This window comes from Lactuca serriola, chromosome 6 (assembly GCF_051521515.1).
Source record: "Lactuca serriola cultivar US96UC23 chromosome 6, Lser_US96UC23_V15, whole genome shotgun sequence".
Taxonomy (NCBI): Eukaryota; Viridiplantae; Streptophyta; class Magnoliopsida; order Asterales; family Asteraceae; genus Lactuca; species Lactuca serriola.
In genome coordinates, this window is record NC_136413.1 from 4,374,625 (window position 1) to 4,397,058 (window position 22,434).

The following is a 22,434-nucleotide window of genomic DNA, read 5'->3' on the forward strand; positions in this document are numbered from 1 at the left end:
AACCGGTAACTAGGGTTTTAACCCTAATGAAATCAGTTTTTCATACTTCACTCGTCGTGCGCCTCCCTCTCAACTTTTTCTCTCAAGCATTCATCATCTTCTTCAATTATTCTTCAAGTTTTTCAATTTCCATCACAAAAGGTACTGAATTTCTTCCTAATTTCTGTTAAAAGCATGGTTTATAGATGATCTAGGGTAACAATTTCATATAATACCTGATTTTGAAGTTTAGTGAATTTCTAGGGTTTCGATTTTTCATGAATTATGTTGTTTGGCATGGTTATTCTTACCCTAATACCTTATAAACATGTCCATGGACAAAACCCTTAAGTTAATTTTGAGTTTTCATGGCCGGATTTTGACCGACTCATAGACTGACTCGCGCAGTTCTTGCGACTCGCCGAGTCGTTCATGGACTCGACGAGTCGAGTCGGGGACCCAAGTGTGATCTGTTTTGATAATTTTCTGTGTTTTCTGGGTTTTGTGTTCTTTGTGTTGCAGGAAAATGTTTCACAGGGGGCAAGGTTCCAGTGGACGCCAAGGAGAATTTCCTTGGTTAAATTTCCCTCAAATCGAATCCCCTTCAACCATGACGAGGTGGAAGAAGAAATTAGCCGAAGTCAGAAAGAAAGAAATTTACGTGCCCAACATAATTGATTGGGGTTGGTTGCAAAGTGTGCGTTATGAAGAGGAGTTGGCTCCCTATCTTTTAAAGGAGTTTACTTATGAGGGAGAGACGATGGTTTGTGATGGGTGGAGCCGGATCTTTCGTATTCAAGAGTCGGTGTACCGGGAACTTTGCCTGGAATTTTTCTCCACGGTATCTTTTCGTGGGGGAGATGACTGCTATCACCCGACGAGCAAGGTTATGAAAACCGGACCGGACGTCGAACCGGCCGTCTTACCGGGTCGATGGTTCAAGTGGTCCAACCGGTTGGACCGGTCCCGAAAACCGGAAAAACCGGATATATATATATATATATATATATATATATATATATATATATATATATATATATATATAAACTTTTGTTGTGTTATGTGTAAAAGAATAGTATATATATATATATATATATATATATATATATATATATAAACTTTTGTTGTGTTATGTGTAAAAGAATAGATTATATATATACGTATGTGTTTTATATATGTATATAGGTATATTAATTAAATATGCACTGTGTGTTTTTGTTTTGTATTTGTATATTAAATATATGAAGTGCGATATTTAGATATACCTATGTAAAAAATAAATAGTTTAAATAAGAAAATATATGTAATAGGTGTATGTTGCGTAGAAAATAGTTCGTTTAAATGAGATTTAATATGAGTTGTAAATTGTTAATGAAATAGAAGTGTAAAGGTGAGGAAATGCATCCCACATCGGTGGGTGAAAAGGAACTGAGGGTAAATTAAAACTATAAAAGTGAACATTATCAACCCTTTAAGGAACAAAAATAAAGCTTTCAATCGGCTAGCTCTTTTGAGCTGGCTTGCTCCTTTGAGCTAAATATGAGAGCCAAATTTGTTCATTAAACCGGTTTTATTTCCGGTTTAACCAGATCGGTTTTTTACGGTTCTAAGGAAAACCGGTGGTTTTTAACGGTTTGGTTCACAAGCGGTTTTGGGTGTTTTAAAACCGGTAACCTTGCCGGTTCCCGGTTGAATCGGTCCAACCGGCTGGTCTGGTCCGGTTTTCAAAACGCTGCCGACGAGTGTCAGTTTCTACCTTGGGGGCGAGTTTCATCAGTGCTCCGTTGTTGATCTGGCTTGTCGGATGGGTATTTATGACCGGTCATTGGTCTCGACCGCTATTTTCCGCGCATTTATGGAACGCTCTCACAAAGTGTTCCCCGATGGAGTGACGAGCACGGGTTGGTGGAATACGATTGCCAACAAAGCGTACATTCCGAAGTCAGCCCATGAGGGAAGCATTCGGTCGCCTACACACTGCCTTATTCATCGCCTTATTTCCACCACCATTAACCAAAGAAAGGATGATGACAAGGTTTCTAACCTTGATGTCTTTTACTTATGGAGCATTATCACACCGGACATTTTTTGTAATATTCCTTGGTGTTTAGCTTCATATTTGGCGGAGGGTACGGTCAAGGACCGCAAGACATCGAAGATTAATGGTGGAATCTTTGTCACACGGCTCGCCAATTCGTTTGGGTTAATGACCCGGGGCGCGTGGAATTTAATGACTATGATTCCTACCCCTCCATTCAATCCCATTCTTTTTAGGAGGGCTAGGATCATTGAGGACTATGGTGGAGGTCATTATGCTATCCTGCATGATGATCCTGTTGTTGGTCCCGAGGCGCTGGGAAGGAGGGTCCGATCAAGGCGTGAGCGAGATGTAGAGGAGGAACCGCCGGTGATTCCGGTAGACAATGATGAAGTACCAATGGATTGGTACAATGTTGAGATGAGGCGGTTACAAGATCAAATGGCGCGGGGTATAAACTTTAGCAATCAATCCCACCTTCGACTTTTTGACCACTTCAACATTCCGCATATTGATGGTGGTAACTTCCCGTATATTCTGTCTTGGGAAGAGGTGATCAATGCAAGAAGGAGCGGCGCAAGTGGAAGTGGAGCGGCGCAGGATCATGACGATGAGGATGAGGATTAGTTCTTTGTGTTTTTATTAAACAATTTTTTTTTTTGTTTTTGTTCTTATTTGGTGTGTTTTGGAATTTGTTAAGACTTTTACTGTTATGCTTGATGTTTGATTGCCTTGATGATTTTCAGAATTGGATTAGGAGTGCTTACATAGAAGGGTTTAGAGTTGTAGAGGAAAGAGAGTAATAACAAGTGAAAGAGAGTCAAGAAAGGGAAGCGTTAGACTCAAAGTGTCGAGTCCGATCCCTAGGGACATGAGCGAGTGAATCTAGAAGCGATGAGAAATTTTGAAGATTTATTAGAAGTTGGAACCAATGCAGAATATCACTTTTTTCGTCCAGCGGTCTACTCGTCGAGTGCATTAAACTGACTCGACGAGTCGCCTTGTATTCTCGCCTATTCAAAGATGTACGCGCTTACACTCGACGATTCGCTTATATGACTCGACGAGCCGTTCATTTTTATACCAAAAGGACTACTGATTTGATGCTGCTAAGTGTGCCACTTGACCACTTATTCTTCCATGTCGATTCTTGAAGATCTTACACTGTTTTCCCTGCATATTTGGAGCTGCCACACGAGATTTTGATACCCAAGTCATGGATGAGTTGTTCCCATGGCTAAAGTCAACTGAAGTTGGAGCTGGAGAGAATAGTATCAACCTATCGACTGCTACCCCAGGGGAGTTTGTTCCAATTCTCTCTATATTTGCATTTTTATTTTTGCATAATATGCAATGAGGGCATTGCATAAAATAAGTGTGGGGTAGGGGGTTGGTCACATATTAGAAAATTTAGAATCTTAATTTAGGCTAGTTTTAAAAAAAATTGCATACCAAAAATATTACTTAGGGACTTAATTTAGAAAATTCTGGTAAAAGCAAATTAGGATTCCATGTTAGAATTGTGTTGATAATTGCATGAAAACCCAAATGTTTAGTTGAGCCTATATACGTTCTAGTGCATTTGCGGCTTCCTTATTCCAGTGAAATCATGGGACAAAAACACGACCCCGCTCAGCCTGAGGGATGCAAGAGGTACAAGTAAAGACAGAGAGAGAGAGAGTGAGAGAGAGTGAGAGAGAGAGAGAGAGAATTGCAAGAAAAGTTGTAAGAATTTTGGAGCAAATAAAGTGAAGATCAAAAGATCAAAATTCCAAGAAATTCAAAAAGTTGAAGATACCAAAAATCAAACAACAAGGTGGTGAATTCAAAGAGATCAAAGATCAAATTATCAAGGAAGTGAAGAATTCAAAAGAGCTCCATAGTGGTATCATAAATTGTAATTCTAGATTATGTATGCTTGGGTTGCTCAACTAAAAATACCTTGAGGGTAAGAGGTTTTCTGCGGATGGATTCGAAGGGTTGCATAAAATGAGCATAGTTCGGGGTGAGTGGGCGAATGTTTATGAGGATTGTGAGTATTTGGAGTATGGGGGTACTTAGGACAATTTTAGACACAAATGCATGCGTTGCGGTCTTGGGATAATGGCTGGGTTAGATTGGAGTTGTCATATATGATTCTAAAGTTTAAAATTCAGTTTTGCTTGGGGGCAAGCAAAAGTCAAGTGTGGGGTATTTTGATATGTGCATTTTTAGTTCATATTAAGTATAGATTTTTATTCATTTATTAGCTAAATTATTGCATTTTATGGACAAAAGGTACTTAAAAGTGTTTGAATTATGTTTTCAGTCCAAAAGTGAAGCTCGGAAGCAGAAGGAAGCAGGAGAAGAGGTTGAGAGCTCGAGAATGGAACAAAGAAGAAAAACACTAAAAATAACACCTACTCGGCGAGTAGGGTCGACTACTCGGCGAGTCCAAGCGAAGATTCGAGAAGATAAAGACTCGGGAACCCAGAGACTTATCACAATACGGGGACTGAGGGATGGACTCGACGAGTCAATTCGTATATATAAAGATAACTCCTCAAAACGATGAGAAGGAATTCTGGAACGATTCTGGAGAGTTTAGCTGCAATTAAGAAGTCAGAAAAACCCTAGAAGACGAAGTTATAAGCTAGAATTCAATTCCGAAGGAGAATTGAGGCAAATTTCATCATTCTACTTAATCTTTTGTTTTGTCATTATGGTTAAACAATTAGACTCTATTTGTTTGCTGTTATTTACTTCAATTATGAGCTAAAACAGTTAGACTTCTGTTTGGGGATACAAAATTGATAATATGGTTTGATTATTGGTAGGATTAATTCTAAGTTGGTGATTTTTGTTATTTTAGCTTGCTAAAGAACCTTGTGTGTAATAATTAATTTTCTGTTAACAGGAAGATAATTGATTAGCATGAACATCTATTGATTATCAACCTCATATGCTATGTGACCACTTTATCATATGTCTAGGATTAGTGAACATGAAACTAGAGTTAATAAGAAAATTGAGTAAATTCATGTGCAAGCTTGTATGATGACCATCAACAAGAAGTTAATTAAAAGATTAAATTAGTTAACTATTGCAAGTCTAAATTAACCCGAATAATTAATCTAGTGAATTCAATTAAATTAGACAATTGGCCACTGTTTAAGTTAGTTTATTTGCTAAGGATTAGTGTAGTGAATGCGAATCTAGTCACTCGAATCGATAACCAACAAAAGAATTAATCCATTGCACCATTACCTTGAAATCAACCATATGATCAATTGAGCTGAACTAAACAGAAGTTCCTTCCCATTATTGATCTAGTTAATTCTTTGTTTTTCTAAGTTTTAGATTAAGTAATAGTAAGTAAGTTGCTAGTCTTGTAAAACTAGAGAAAACCCCCTACTTATTAATTGATTTAGATAGAATTAGTCTTTAGTTTTAATTTGCCGTTCCCTGTGTTCGATACCCTACTTATTTAACTATACCACAATTGATAGGTTCACTGCCTTTGTGTGTTATTTTATAATTGAAAGTAGGTTTAAAACTAAGTGAGTTTGCACACATCAACTATTTTGTGGAAAACTTCATTGAGCTTCATGCTTACCCAACTATTGTTGGTTTCAGGTATTTTTGCTCATCGTAGGAAAGTGAAGGCGTTACTGTACATATTAATCCGCAGCAATGAAGATTCTGCATTATAATATTACTCTGGTTTTCAACAAATGTAATTTGGGACAAATTTTTTCTTAATATCGATTTTATTAATGTGGTGCTTTACCTTAACAAAAATGAAAAATTTTTATTGTGAAAATGGGATATTACAAGTTTGTATCAGAGTCCTGGTTTGAGGGATTTGGAGGAACACTTGTGTGAGTCAAACTCAAACTAGGGTCCAAGAATTTTCACAAGACGTTTCTAGAAAAAAATTCATAAGAAAAGGGTTGGGTTATAGACATTGGCTCGGTCTCTTGTCATGTTCTTCTTTGATTATTGGCTTGGGATTGGGAACATGGACCTTTGACTTAACCATTGGTTTTACAGGGAGATGCAGTGTGTATACTCGGTTGGAGCTCGAACAGAAGAATGGCTCCCAAAATACCCATACTTGTGATATGTGCTAAATTTGAACTTGCAGATATGTGAATTTTTAGAAAAACATGCTAGTGGATAAGCTAAGTTCTTTTAGAATTGTTCGATAGAAGTGCCTGATTTCTATTACACCTTATTATATAGGGAATTGCTTGTTATATGTTATTTGATTGTGTGGTTTCTAAGTGTATGTTGTATAGTTGTATACGGTCGGGATTAAATAGCCTTAGAATGATTGACTTAGTCTTATTTCCCGTTTCTTGTTTGGTTGTGGACTTAGGGTAGAGTTGATTATTTGAAAGTCTATTTGACCCCATATTGTATACAACAAGCATGCATAAAGCAACCAGCGGTGTAGGAGTGAGGACGATCCGAGGAGGAGTTCCTAGGAAGTTAGTTGTAACTCGTAGGAGCATGTGGGTGTTAGCACACTTAGGTATGGTCTAGTCCAGTGACTTAGGACCTTCGGATGAATTCTGAATCGATTATGGATAGGTATGGAAGGTAGTATGGACTCGTACTACTGAAAGCACAAGATCTGTATGAGAGTCAGAAGAAATCTCGATGCTACTAAGGAACTAATAGGTGGGGGCCTGGTGTGTTGAGCATTGTGTTTTGATGTCTAATCTTTTCGTTGTATAGTTTCAGTATAGCGACTATTGGAGGTTTAGGATCAGGTGTCAGTGGCACTGTGAGGGAAGGTCCGTGTGACATGGAGATCTACACGACCATTGATGCCAAAGTGGTTGGGGCGATAAGGGAGGCAATTCTAGAATAGTTTTGGTTGGTCAATACCGCATTGATCGAGGAGATTAACAAATGTTATGTCATCATCGCACAGGCAGCTGCTGTTGCAGCCACAACAGTCGTCACCATTGTAGGATCTCAGAGAGGCGAGGCGATGTAGTATCGGGAGTTCAGTTATATGAAGCCCCCAAAGTTTAGGGGCAATAGGGACCTGATTATTGCTCTGATATGGATATTTGACATAGAGGGATGCTTCTACACGAGTTCGTGTCCCAAAGACCAAAAAATGAAATTTGCATTAAACCTTCTTCGTTGGGGTGCGAAAGATTGGTGGGAGTTTGTGACCCAGAGCTTTTCGCCTCCAGAGCGAGTCGCGATGACTTGGGAGCAGTTTCGGATATGTTTCGCATAGAGTATGTTCCTCTTGTAGAGTGAAAGCGACTTGCAGAGGAGTACCTATCGCTCAACTAAATGACTGAGTCGGTGACAGAGATCATCAGAATGTTTATGGAGACAGCTATTTTCTGCCCAGAGTATGCCACTTTAGAGCAAGTGCAGATGTCGTGATACTTGAGTATGCTCAAGAAGGAGATTCATGAGTTAGTGTCCACTAAGCCATATCAAACCTTGATCAAGTTGCAGTGAAGTGTCAGGAGGAGGGAAATTGACTTAGAGACCCAGAGAAAGAAGGAGAAGGCAACTTCAAGACAGCATCAATCGGCAGCCAAGCGGTTCAAGTCCACCGACCCGAGTTTAGGATCGAATGAGGGAGTAGTTCCGAGAGTGGAAGGTGCGGGAAGTTTCAAGATGGGAGGTGCCTATATTTTACTTGTCGTAAGTGTCGCAAGGAGGGGTATTTTGGTAGGGACTGCAGGCAGAATACACGGGTATGTTTCCATTGCGTCCAGAAGGGCTACATCAGAGCTCATTTTCCTCTTCTTAATTTCAGAAAGGTTAAGAACCATGCATCCCTAGCTTGGTAGCTACCTGACGGATGTTATGGGACGGCCGAAATCCCGGAGACCGGGGTTTGAGTTATCAGTTCTTCGAATTGGTCGGGTACTACATTGTTGATATCCTTGTATTTATGTTTATGTTCTAGAAGTATAGTTATAAACTTAAAAAATAATTTAAATGATATTATCTTATTTAGCTCAAGTTTTATGTAGTTTCTTATTATGAAGAAATCTATTATTGTCCTTGGAATTCTTTGCTTACATGTTGGAATTTGTGAATGTTGTTGTGGGTGCAGATTTTCCTGAGCATCTAAATGTTAAAGGTAGGGATCTAGTAGTAAAGTTCAAGTTGATATGATATTGAAGGACTGTGAAGTTGCTAGAGTCTACCCAACTCCAAGTGGGTGAGAGTGAAGTCCTCGTAGCAGGAAGACGTTATGACAAGGTTTAGTTCTCAGCCAAATTTCTCCAGTTCAACATTTTTGCGGAATTTTTTGATCTTCTGATTTTATGTCGGGTTCATCATCAACTTCTTGGTAGCATCCCGACTCCCAGGTATGAGATTTATTCCTTCATGCATGATTTTCCTTGGGAACACGGCGTAGTGGAAGCCTCACCACAGCGTGTTGAAGGACTTTTGGGTCGTGTGATTTTATGGACCAACACGGGGTGTTGGTGAGGGGAAACCCGGCGTGTTGGCGGCTGGATGAGAAACCCTAAATTTTAGGGTTTTGCACCCTATATAATCTCCTTAAGTCCCTGGGGCTGATCTTTTATCAGGCACCAAACCCCCCATATCGGCCCTTGTGAACCCTAATCATCCTTCCCTTTCATTTGTGAGCTAGTGTGGTATTTTAGAGCAAAAGAAGAAGAAAGTTGGAAGAAGGAAGCAAGGATGTAGCATGCAAAGCTCTCATCTTTAGTTTGACACTCTTCTAGACCTTTATAAGTGTCCAAGATCCGATTTTTATTCCTCTATGTAGATAGATCTTGATTTTTGTCCCTTTTTCTCCTTATTCATGGATGTTGCAATGGATGGATCTCATAAAGTTTGCAACTTTATGAATCTCCAGGTCAAGGTGACCTTGTAGTGGCTTTGTATCTGGTCTTTAGCCAAGTTTTGATACCATGCATGGAGTTTAGGTTATAGTTTCCCTTTTTAACCCATTTTGGGTTCAAGACATGCATTGGACATGCATGTCTATAAAGCACCAACCTTTGGGTTGATTTTTATGCTAAAATCTCTTCTGGAAAGGATGGGTTTCAAATCTCAAGGATTTTGTGCTTATTGGTTATGCCCTTGAATCTTCAAGCCTTGTGGATGGGTTTTTAAACTCTTTGAGTAGCCCCAAATGATAAATTTGGAAACTTTATCCTTTTATATAGCAGTTGAGTTTAGATCTGAGTCTTGGAGTCCTTGGAATCATAGGAACGGCTGAATGTATTAAGCTCGGGTAAACACGACGTGTTGGCTAGAGTTTTTCCGACCATCTTATTACTATAGAAACACGATGTGTTTATTAGTACACACTGTGTGTTGGGTCAACATGGACTGTTGACCTTGACCGTTGACTTTGACTTTGACCATGTGATATGTGCATAATTAGATCATATTAAGTATACATTTTTATTCATTTATTAGCTTAATTATCGCATATTATGGAAAAAAGGTACTTAAAAGTGTTAAATTATGTTTTTCAGTCCAAAGATGAAGCTCGGAAGCTAAAGGAAGCGGGAGAAACAGTTAGAAGATCGAGAATGGAATAAAGAAGAAAAACACTAAAAAAGGCACCTACTCGGCGAGTCAGATCGGCTACTCAGCGAGTCCAATCGAAGAATCGAGAAGATAATGAATCGGGATCCCAGAGAGTTATCGCAATACGAGGAATGTGAGAGGGACTCGACGAGTCACCACTTGACTCGACGAGTCGATTCGTATATTTAAAGATAATTCCACAGATCGATTGGAGAGAGTTCTGGGACGATTCAGAAGTGCTTTGCTACGATTGAGAAGCCAGAAAAACCCTAGAAGACGACGAAGGAAGCTAGAATTCAATTCCGGAGAGTAATTAAGGCAAAATTTCATCATTCCACTTATTCTTTTGTTTTATCATTATGATTAAGCAACTTGACTTTGTTTGTTTGCTGTTATTTACTTTAATTATGAGCTAAAACCTTTAGACTTCTGTTTGGGGATACAAAGTTGACAATATGGTTTAATTGATTGGTAGGATTAATTCCAAGTTGGTGAATTTTTGTTATTTTAGCTTGCTAAAGAACCTTGTGTGTGAATAATAATTAATTTTCTGTTAATAGGAAGATAATTGATTAGCATGAACATCTATTGATTATTGACCTCATATGCTATGTGATCACTATGCTATATGTCTAGGATTAATGAATATGAAACTAGAATTAATAAGAAAATTGAGTAAATTCATGTGCAAGCTTGTAAGATGACCATCAAACAAGAAGTTAATTAAAAGAATAAATTAGTTAACTATTGCAAGTCTAACTTAACCCGAATAATTAATCTAGTGAATATAATTAAATTAGACAATTGGCCACTGTTTAAGTTAGTTTATTTGCTAAGGATTAGGGTAGTGAATACGAATCTAATCACTTGAATCGGTAACCAACGAAAGAATTAATCCATTGCACTATTCCCTTGAAATCAACCATAGAGTTAACCAAGTTGAACTAAACAGAAGTTCCTTTCCAATTATTGAATCTAGTTAAATCGTTATTTTCTAGTCTTAAATTAGTAATAGTTAATAAGTTTCTAGTCTTGTAAAACTAGAGAAAAATCCCTACTTCTTAATTAACTTAGATTAAATTAGTTTTTAGTTTAATTTGTCGTTCCCTGTGCTCGATACCCTGCTTATTTAGCTATACCACAATTGATAGGTTCACTGCCTTTTGTGTGTTATTTGATAATTAAAAGTAGGTTTAAAACTAAGTGAGTTTGCACACATCACCATGGTTGACCAAGTTTGACTTTTAAAAGTATTTTGGGTATATTTGGGCTTTGATGGAATTGGTCACATGGTGTTCGTAGGCATTTGAGTCGGGAGCTAAGATTTGGAGTCAGACCTTGGCAGTTTTGTGCTGCTTGTGAGGTGAGTCTTCCTCACTGTACTTGCAGGTCGAAGGCATCAAGGCTGGCCCTTTGGATTTGATATCCTGTTATTTATGCTATAGTGTTGTAGTGATCTGTTAGATCGGTATCCTGGTATTTAGGACGTTGTTATGCTTAGTAATCTGTAAGATTTATCTATCTGGTTGTTGACTGGTTAATAGTATGTTTATCTGTATTATGTGCACATGATTGGTTGGTAGCTGAGGCTTAACTGCTTTGTGTGTAAGCCAACATGTCGGGGAATTCCAACCTGATGATTGAGGGCCTAGGGTATTCTATCCCAAGGATGATTGGACCCATAGTATGTTGGTATTCCAACCCGATGGTTGAGGGGCTTGGAGTATTCCAACCCGATGGTTGATTGGACCCATAGTATGTTGGCATTCCAACCCGATGGTTGAAGGGTCTGGGTATTCCAACCTGATGGTTGATTGGGCCCATAGTATGTTGTTATTATATTTGTGTTGTTTGTTATGTATTGGTATTTTGGGGGAACTCACTAATATTTGGCTTACAGTTTTGGGTTTTGGATTATGTTTCAGGTACTTCAGAGGATCACAGGAAGGCGAAGGCGTGATCGTGCACCTCCTCATGTTTTATTTCACGATTTTGGGATTTCTCTGATGTTGAACTTATTTTGAAAACAATTTGTAAACGATCATGGTTTTTTTAGTATATTTTAAAATTTTAAAATATTTGAGAATTTTATGAGTGTTACATGTTGAATTTCCTTTCAAGTCATTTTACTTTTAGTTGTGATAGTAATCTATAGGGCGTCCTTGAGTTTTAGACTCTAGGATGTTAAGGGCACAGGCTGAGGGTTGTGAGGAGGAATTCATTGTCTATTTTTGTTAGATTAGGGCTTGAAAGTTTGAGTGACCGCCCAAAAGCATGGTAACGTTAGACAAGTCTTATCGGGGTTGATGCGTGTTATGTTAGGCTGGGAGTGATGTTATTGGTTAGTATATTAGGGGCAAACATGAGTGTTGTTAGTGGTTAGTAGATCAGGGGTAAGCTCGAGTGTTATCAGTGGATAGTAGAGCAGGGTTGTTAAAGCCGAGTAGGAGTATGGTCTAGTTTAGTATGTGATTGTTGGGTTTCTTTGTGTTGATTCGTTTATATCCAGGGTTAGCATAGTGGTGATCGTTTGAGAGTTCCAAGATCCATTGCTCGGAAGGATGGCGTATGGTCGAGAAGGTCTAGGATCGATCAAATATGCGGATTTTAGTCAGTTTAGTTGATAGAAGGGTGGTTTAGGCCTAGTCTGTTGGATTTTGTAAGGATTACTTATTGATGTGTCGGTGTGTGAGGTTGGCGGCTATGGCGTAGGAGGTAGTTCCTATCTCGAATGTTCGATGAGTGGTGCAAGGCCAGGAGACCTTGGACGGATCATGTTGGGAGTTTTGATTAGTGTGGGTGAAAAATGGGATGATTCAGTCTACCTAAAGGTTGTACATGATTTCGGAATCTACAGGTCCTATATTAAGAAGTGAATTCCACTCTTGTAGGTTAAGGATGTTATGTAGAGTACTACTTTTCGTCAGGTTTCTTGTTCTCATTGAAGTCGGAAATGGTGTCGAGAGGTGGTTGAATGATCAAGGGATGTTGTATTAGTTATGTTTTAGACCGCTGGAGTCTCTGCTCGATTTGGATCATGGGCCTGGTTTTGGAACCTTGGTTGTTGATGATTGTAGGTTCTAGCATTCAAGTGATCTCAGCTTGCTTGGAAGGAGTCGAGTTTGAAAGACCCACAAGGGGTTACTCTGAGAGTGGTATAAAGTGGCCATGTTGTGGAAGACGTTGCAGCTCAAATCCGGGATTTTTATGTATTCCATTATATATAAACACCTTAACTCTCATTCTAGGTTATCTTCTTCAACCACCACTTCCCCATCTTAAAACGCTAGCCTTTATGCACGCTTGAGAGTCCATTTCAACAATTTTCAACCTTGACCTTGGATTTTTGGTATAGTTTTGGAATAGGGAAGTTCACAAGGGAGCAAGGGAAACAAGAAGCAAGTTGGATCTAGCGTTCTCTTCGGTTTTCTAAGTTGTTGAAGGTATAAAGTTCATACCTTGAAACTTTTTCTTATAGATTCAAGTTCTAGGTCATAATTTGGTGGTTTTATCCCTTTCTTGGATATTCTTGGAGTTTGAAGAAACTCTAGAACGTGTATTGGCTTTCCTAAGTCTGTGGACTGTTGTTGATTAAGAAAAAGGACCATGCTTGATGTATTTTTTGCCCATGTTCAAGTTACAACCTCATTAAGGACCCAATGGACATTAAATGCTAGATCTAGCCCTAAAATGGAGTCCAAATAGACAAAGTTGGAAACTTTATCCATTAACTTGGTGTGGAAGAGTAAATTTGGAAGTATGAGCTTAAATTTGAAAGGATTAAGCTCTTAATGACAGAAATGACATTTTTCTAGTAGCCATGATGTAGCGAAAGGAAGCCACGGTGTGGCAAAGTCAAAAATGTGACTGCCTTGTTTTGGCATTGCCACGGCGTGGCCAAGGAGGACCACAACATGACAATGTCCTTCATGATTGATTGTTTGACTTTTTACTGCCACGACGTGGCCAGGGAGGGCCACAACGTGGTGTTGACTTTGAGCAAGATTGACCAATGACTTTTTGACCAAGTTGGACTTTAGGTCAACTTGAGGGTAGGGACGATTGTTTAAGATTCTTCCATGTTTTGGTATTGAAGGGCTCGTGGGAGCAAGCAATGCAGAAAGGGAAGCGCATGATAGTGTTTCGTGGTTCTTCATTTCAGGTGAGTTTTACTCACTGTACCCATGGATCGAATGCACCAGTCCCGACCCACTAGTTGTAGTTATCATTTATTAGAATGGTGCCCTAGGTATTGTATGTAGTCACGTAGAATAGACTGCGAATTATTGATCTAGGCTATCTTGTTTGTTCCTTGTTTGGTTGTGGCTCTAAAGTAGGATCATTTGTTCGGGTATCTATCTTACTTCTGGGTACATATGGTTGCACATTCCTTGCAGAGTTGGTCATGTATCCTTGTATATAGGATGTTGCTATGCTGATATATATATATATATATATATATATATATATATATATTCTGGTGTGATAGGTTGCAACAATAGTGGTATGATGGTTAGAGTACCAGTAGGTTGGTTACCATGTAGTGGAGTGCCCTATGGGTCGTATGTAGTCATGTAGGATAGCTTAAGAACTCTTGATCTAGGCTTTCTTGTATGTTCCTTGTTTGGTTGTGATTCTAGAGTAGGATCATCTATTCGGGTGGTTATCTCACCTCTGGTTAGTTATAGGCACGCATTTCATGGAGGTTAATTGGTAGCGGAGTTGTGTGTTGTGAGTGGTCTACTAAGCGGTATTGAGTGGTATGATTGATAAATGCATGTATTATGTGCCTACTTGATCCTTGATTGTTTATATATTGACAACGACATATGGTGGCGGATGAGGTGGAGGCGGTCCTGTTGTGTGTTGTAGGCCAAGATACCAGGGGCGGGCCGGCTGTAAGTCGTAGGCATAAAGGCTCGGGATGAGCGTTTGGGTTGAGGCGGCAAGCTAACAAACCCAAGGCATTCCATTCGGGATATTGTGGGTCGGGGGTATTCCAGTCCGATGACTGAGGACCCGATATGCATGTTTGTATGTTTGTTGTGTGGGGTATTTTGGGGAAAACTAACTAAGTTTCATGATTACCCAGTTGTTATTGTTTTTAGGTATCTTCGGTCATCATGGGAATGCAAAGACGTAATTGTTCACATTCATCCGCAGCAATGAAGATTTTGCGTTATTATATTACTTGGATTTTCAACAAAATGTAATTTGGGACAAATTATTTTCTTAATATGGATTTTAATAATGTGGTGTTTTACATTAATAAAAATGAAAAGTTTTTTTGTTATGAAAAGTTTTTTTGTTATGAAAAGAAGACATTACAAAGTCACTTAATATTTACTTGGTCATGTTTACTTCTGTGTGGGTGTTCCGTGTTCGAGTGAGTTGACTACTCGAATTCTTGAATTTTCTAAGATACATCTCGATGTCTATATTCTCCCATGCATGATTGTTACAGTAGACATTTCTTTTATTTAAGGAATGCTATTTAAATATTAACTAAAATTTGATTCATTTTATATTTCATTAATAATACTTTATGCAAAGCACAATAATTATGTAATCTTAATGTTATAAATATGTGGGGTTACCGGGACGACAATCTGTCACAAATTCACTTCGTGTGTAATCAATCATAGAGATAGAGGTGGCCCGTTAGAAATTTTCATTTAAATGGCCTATCATAAATCCATCCACAAAATTGACCCGTCAAATATTAGTCACAAACAACGTATAATTTTTGTAGGTAACAATAATTAGCCATATGCTTTGACGAAGGATTTTCTTCGTCACAAATCTGTCGAAAGGGTTTTTCGATGTTTTAGCTTTTGGAAATTATCTATTTATAGTAATGTTATGGAAAATTTTATATTTTCTAGTCGCTTGGTTTATAAATTATAATAAAATTTGGTTGTTACAAGAATACGAACAACGAAATACACAAAAGCAGCCAAGAGAATTGCCATGTCACACCAATTATTTAATTATTTTGTCCACTTTATTCTACATTAATAAATAATAATCAAACAACTATATTTGAATGTAATAATATAACGATATAATTATTATCTAATCCTTTCTAATAAATGAAAATGATTTTGCCACATGTCATCTTCTAATACACTCTTGCCACATATCATTATGTAAGATATTTAAATTACTTAAATTCCACATGTCACTATGTGGATTTTTATTTCTTTATTAATCAAAAATTATAATTCCATTAATTAATACTTCTATTATTATATATGTAAAGTATTCATTGTATTAAATGTGTAAATCAATACTATAATTATTAAATATATTTTATTTCTGTAAATTTCATTTTTTTTCAAATTCAAATAAACTTATTGTTTAATCATTTATAACATTTTGTTTTAATCGACTCGTATAATATACGGGTTACACAACTAGTCTAATCTAATAAATGAAAATGATTTCTGACATATGTCATGTTTTCCTTTCATTTACCACATGTAATTTTTTTAGATATTATGGATTTTTTATTTTCCACATGTCATTTTCTACTTTTTTTCATATTTCTTAAATTAAAAATTTTGGAATTAAATACATAGTTTATATATGTAAGGTATTTAATTATATTAAACTCTAAGAATAATTGTTATACAAACTTTAATTTCCTTCCTTTTTAATTCTCTGATAATATGCATATGTTAGTCAATATCACAGCTAAACTTTATTAACAATTCCAAAATTATATAATATTGAAGGAAAGAATTTCACAAGATCATCATACAAATTTCAATATTTCTGATATTGCAAAAAATACTTATGTTTACAATTTTTTATATTAATTTTTTTAAACCCGTGTAATACACGGGTCTCACACCTAGTAGAAATATAAACATATAACTATACTCTATTTACTAAAATATACGATCGGGAAAATATACAAATACATACTAGTAATTTTCTTTATTTAAAAAATTGATTAGTGAATATTAATTACTAGTTTCTTCTTTTGTTTTCCAAAGCATCAAAGTAGTTCTTTAATAAGAGATTGATCACATTGACCCACTTAGCCAGTTTTACTTTTTAACTTTACCACAAATGATTGAAAGATTTTGGAGTCTTAGTCGTCGAGTCTTGTTGGTCACAAAAGCACTACTTGACCAGCCCCACTTCAACACATAAAAAGGGGCTACCAAGTTGGCTTATTGAGAAATATATTTCAGAATTTTATTGTATGAATTCTTAATTCTTAATGCATGATATAAAAGTATTATAATAATACTATTTTAGATGTAAATATTTCAGATTTTCAGTCACGTGAGAATTACATACAAAATCTTTTAGTTGGTTGTTATTTGTGGCTTTTTGTGTTTAAAGTTGTCCAATAACCGAATGTAGGAGCTTGTGTTTTGAAAATAATTTACATGGAAGAGGGATTTGCTTCAACCGTGACGCCGGCCACTCCCCCATCACGTCTGTAGAAAATTCAAAATTTGGACTAAAACTGAAGATATGTATAAACCATAAGGACCAAAAAAGTAATTTAACTTTTTTCCTGAATAACAGTTCTATCTTTTTCATATGATCATATCTATCTTTTTTATGAAATAAAAAAGTTATGCTTGTAATGTATTATCGAAATTTATAGTTTTTTATTTTACATGAAATAAAACAAAGCTAAAATTTACTTTATTTTATAATAAAAACTATAATCCAAGAAAGTAATATTTAAATATTTGAAAAAGTCAAAAACTATCCCACGAAAATTATTACTATGAAAAAAAAACTATCCCAACATATTAGAAGCTTTTAGTAAAATCGTTGGATGAAAATTTATGTAACATAATGCTCTAAGAAAAATATGGAACTACTTGTAAAACTTAAACAAAATGACAAAAATACATAGATTCATTATTCCGTTAAATATTTTATTTAGACACTTTATTTGACATCTTTTTTGTTTGTTACTGTATATCATATATAATTCTTATTCTATATGTTATTAGGCCGATTATAATTTTCTAAATACAAAATAAATTAAACTATTTTTTATGATTTATATTAAACCGCCTAGTTTTAAATTGCTATATGAATTTGTTTTCACATTCTAAATATGCATGCGTTTTTTAATTATTATATAATAATCAAATACTAGTAGTCATATAATACATTTTGTTATATTTGTATTTTTTAATTTATTCATTGTTTGATCAGTTATTACGTAATTTTAATTAGGAAAAAAAACATTAGTTAATATGTATTATTCAATTGATATAACTACATAAATTGAATTAGTTTCAGTTTTTAAATGAAATTGTTTTCATAGTCTATAGATATTATTTGTTTGATAGTTTTAACAGATAAAAATAAAAAGATAATATGTGAATTTGTAGAGGGAAATTTTTGAATGAAATGTTTGGAATTTTTTGAGTTTGCATGTGAAATTTGATAAGATTTCAAATAGGACACGTAATATGCAAATTTAATGAGACAAGCCATTTCAATGATTCCGAAATATTTTAAATTTACATGTGAAATTGGCAATGACACTATACCATTAGCACCTTTCTATTTTGGTGTAGCTCAATTTTAAGCATGTTTAAGTTTCCTCCATGTTTTGTTTTACTGTATGAAGCTTCATTTTATCTTGAATATATTTGTATATTAATAAATCATGTATCGATTTGACTTAATGTTGACGGTGGTAGGTTCTTCTTTTATTATATTGTATAGAGAGTAAATTACAGCGTCGTCGATGTGGTTTGAAGTATCACCTTTAAGTAAAGAAGATTAATTTGGTGCAATTTTTCGTCTCTATTTCATTGTTTGGTTGAGTCTTTGGTTCCTTGACCTAACGAACGTTATGTTGCAGCCCGTTAATCTTCTTAACGTGACTTGCACATGAAGGTATTTTAGTCTTTTCCAGATATCTCTCTCTCTCTCTCTCTCTCTCTCTCCACAATACTTAGGACTGTAGGATCATACGATCCTACGATCAAGATCACGATTTTGACAATCTTGATTTGAACATGCCATAATGCAACTACAATAAAATTTAGGTTCTTTAGAGCCAGCAAACTTGTTTGTTACGGTAAACACGAGGAAGAATTTTTTCACATTATTTCAAAACATCAATTAACATATTTGTATGAGTGATAACTAAGATGGTGGATTCTTATGAATCAAGTTAAGTGAAATGATTTATGAGGTAACTAGGTAAGGATAACAAAAATTGAGCTTAAAGGAATAAGTGATGAGAAAGAAGCGTTGAAAACACATCCAAAAACTTATAGGATAGTTCAAATATGTTAACGAAACAATTTGAAAATATTTTAAGTTCTCAAGTAAAACAAGAGCAACACTAAAATTACTTTTCAACAAAAACGTTTACAACACAGAAGACAAACATATAAACTTGATGAAAGGTATAATTAAAATATCTACACAAATTTGTAAGAAACAATAATGACACCATAATGCCTAATAACCTAGATGTTAATAAACCTTAAAGGAATAATTGGTAATGGCATCATAGATCCTTGTGACCTAAGGGAGGATGGAGTCATTTCCTCCCAACCCATTGAACCCACTGTCACTATCACTTTTTCTCTTTTATTTTTTTTATCTTTTTCAACCCACAACACACGGAAACCCTATCTTTTTGAACTCATTCAACTCATTCAATTAAAAAAAATATAAAACAATCAAAGGTAAAATCTTAATTAGTAATAGAGTTATCGGTGGTACCACTCCCGCTTCAATAAGTTGGTTAATTGGTTTCACTAACCCACTTCATCATCTCTCTCTACTTCTTTTCTCTCATTTTCTCTTGTACCATGTATTTTAAAACTTATACATTAGTTGTTTTGTATTTTTTTTTTAATTGAGTGGGTTGAGAAAGATAAGACTTATGTGTGTTATGGGTTGGGAAAGATGAAAAAAAGAAAAGACAAAAATTTATGTGACAGTGGGTCCAGTGGGTTGGGAGGGAACGACTCCCTCCTCCCTAAAGGTTAAGAGTGGAGCGGAGTACGGTTTCAGCCTAAGCAAGACTAGAGGAAGCAACAGTAAGACCAGAGGGAGTGAAGTGCGGTTGCAGCCTATGTGGCATGTGAAACCGCAGTAAACACCGCCCCTATGCGGTTTGAGGTGTGCTGCCAAAAATAAAGTGCTCATTTCTCTCTCACTCTTCCTCCCTCTCTCTATCTCTCTCTTCTTTCTCTTTTCTCTTTTTATGGAATACCACTCCTTGAGTGTGGTAAGAAAGTCTGGCAAAAAAGGGAGTGTGGTACCACTCCCTCCGGCCTAATGCACCATAGTTCTAAATTATCCAAAGGTTAATGTACCATAAGTGAAGAATCGGTAAAACATCATAGTTCTTAGTGACCAAAACGATAATATACCTTAAGTGAAGAATCGGTAATGACATAATAGTGCCTAATGATCCAAAGGTTAATAGACCTTAAGGGGAGAATTGACAATGATATCATAATGTCTAATGGACCAAAATAGATTTGAAGGGAAGAATCAGTAATTGCATCATAGTTTATAATGACCCACATTTAAATACACTTGAAGGAGAGAATCGGTAATGACATTATAGTGCCTAGTGACCTAAATGTTAATAGACTTGAAGGGAATAATTGGTAATGACATCATAATGCCTAATGATCCAAAGGTTAATAGACCTGAAGAAAAGAATCGATAATTTCATCATAATGCCTAGTGACCCAAAGGATAAATGAAAAAGGAACAATTGATAATGACATCATAGTGCCTAATTATCCAAAGGTTGATAGACCAGAAGGGTAGAATTGGTAATGACATCATATTAACTAATGACTTTATGCTTCATAAACCTACAAGGAAGAAATTAGTAATAACCAGTTCTATAGGTATGAGCTCCCTAAACTTTGGTTTGCTTGATTTCATGCATCCTATTGCACAACATAACTCATTATGTATAGCCATCTCCATCCCTGAAACCATTGGCGCACATATGTAGTGCCCGAGGGGTCCAAGGTTACTACTCCTCTGATTCAGCCACATAGTGCAAAAAAAAATTATCTATTTGGTGTCACACCTTCAAAATATGAGTGTCATTATTATTATGTTTTTGTGCCACCACTAGTCAAATGTTTTGCGTCCTCACTGTCCGAAACCTCATTCAAATCCCCTTACTCATCTCGATTCTCATCAGGGATTATAAATAAATCTCTATCCTGCCTTCAACAGGTATCGGGGATCCGTTGGAGGGAATCACGGATTTCCTTTTCTATTTTAATATAAATACTTTTATGTAAATAAAAACACTAAAATTTAATTTAACAACATTTAAAAAATTTACAAAACATAAAAACATTCATAAATTTCATAAAAACTATAAACAACTTTTATATTCAAATGTCAATACATACATAGAAAATTAGAAAATTAAGTAACTTTAGCTATGATATGATTGAATTTATTATAGCATGCACGTAGTATCGAATGGGAAGTTTCAAAGATAAAGAGACGTTTTTATTATATGTGTTACAACATAAACGTATGACTTATGTGAGATTGACTCTTTGGTATTTCTTTTTAAAAGCAAAATTTTGGTCAAATCAATACGAACCGAACTTTTAGCATTAACAAAATAAATATGTAAATGAATAACAATAAACAACATATATAATATCATAGTAATATTTGAAGTATAAATAAATAAACTAATCATAAGAAAATGAAAAAAAAAATAGAAAAGAGAAACTAATGTAATAATTGGTTTGAGATGGGTGGGAGGGATGGATCTCCTCTACCCTAATCATTATTTAAAAGTCAAAAACAAATTCAATTACAGATAATTAGTAATTAAATATAGAGTTAGTCCAAATCTATAACGATTATCAAGGTTGTTTGGCAAGGATTTATATAAATGTTTGTTTTCAACGACAACGATGTCATGTAATGTATTTTATTAGATTAAAATGTACATAAATTATCGTCCCATGTTCCTATCATTTATATTATAATCTATATTGTTTATTTAATAATAGATAGTAATTTTTTATGTTTATATAATAATCTGATGAAAACCACCACCATCCACATAAAATACTCTAAATTAAATAAATTAAACACGTTAACGTGTCTGGTTTAATACAAGCAAAAAAGATAAATCCAATTTTAAATACGTCATTACACAAAAAAATGTGTTGTATAATGAGCAATTGGGTATTTGAATAATAATGTTGTGTGAGAAGACGAGATTACCCTTCACGTCCTACCAAAGGCTACGTTGATTTTTTCAACCTGCCCTATTTTTATATAATAATAAAAAAAAATTAGATAAACAAGTAAGACCCTATTAACCTATTTGTTCTTTCCATTAAAGACTATGAAAATAACAACACAGTTCAAGAAATAAAAGAAAAACATAAATAAAGCCAAATTGATAAGAATTTATAACTTATATAATTTAGATTTTATTTATATTTAGTTTTTTATTTTATTTTTTTTCAAATAATTGAACTTGTTTTTCAGATGATCGGTTGGTGTGTATATAAAGAAGGTTTATCTTATGTTTTTTTTTTTCAAATATTACCATTGAACAACTAAAACCTACATCAACCATCGATCTAATGTAAACATTCCAAACAATTTCAATAGTAACATATGAAGGAAAAATAAAAGTTAATAAGACTAAATATGAACAAAACTTAAATTATCTTTACCTTATAACTTGTAAGTCATTAACCCAAAAAAATGTTATTTTTTGGGTTTCTTTGATAAAAAAAATGTATGTATCCAGTAAAAAAAAACTAACATCGAAACACCAAAAAAAAAAAGGTAGAAAAACGAACAAATAATCTCATCTTCAAACATTCAAATTGACGATTTTTAGCGCCATCACCATC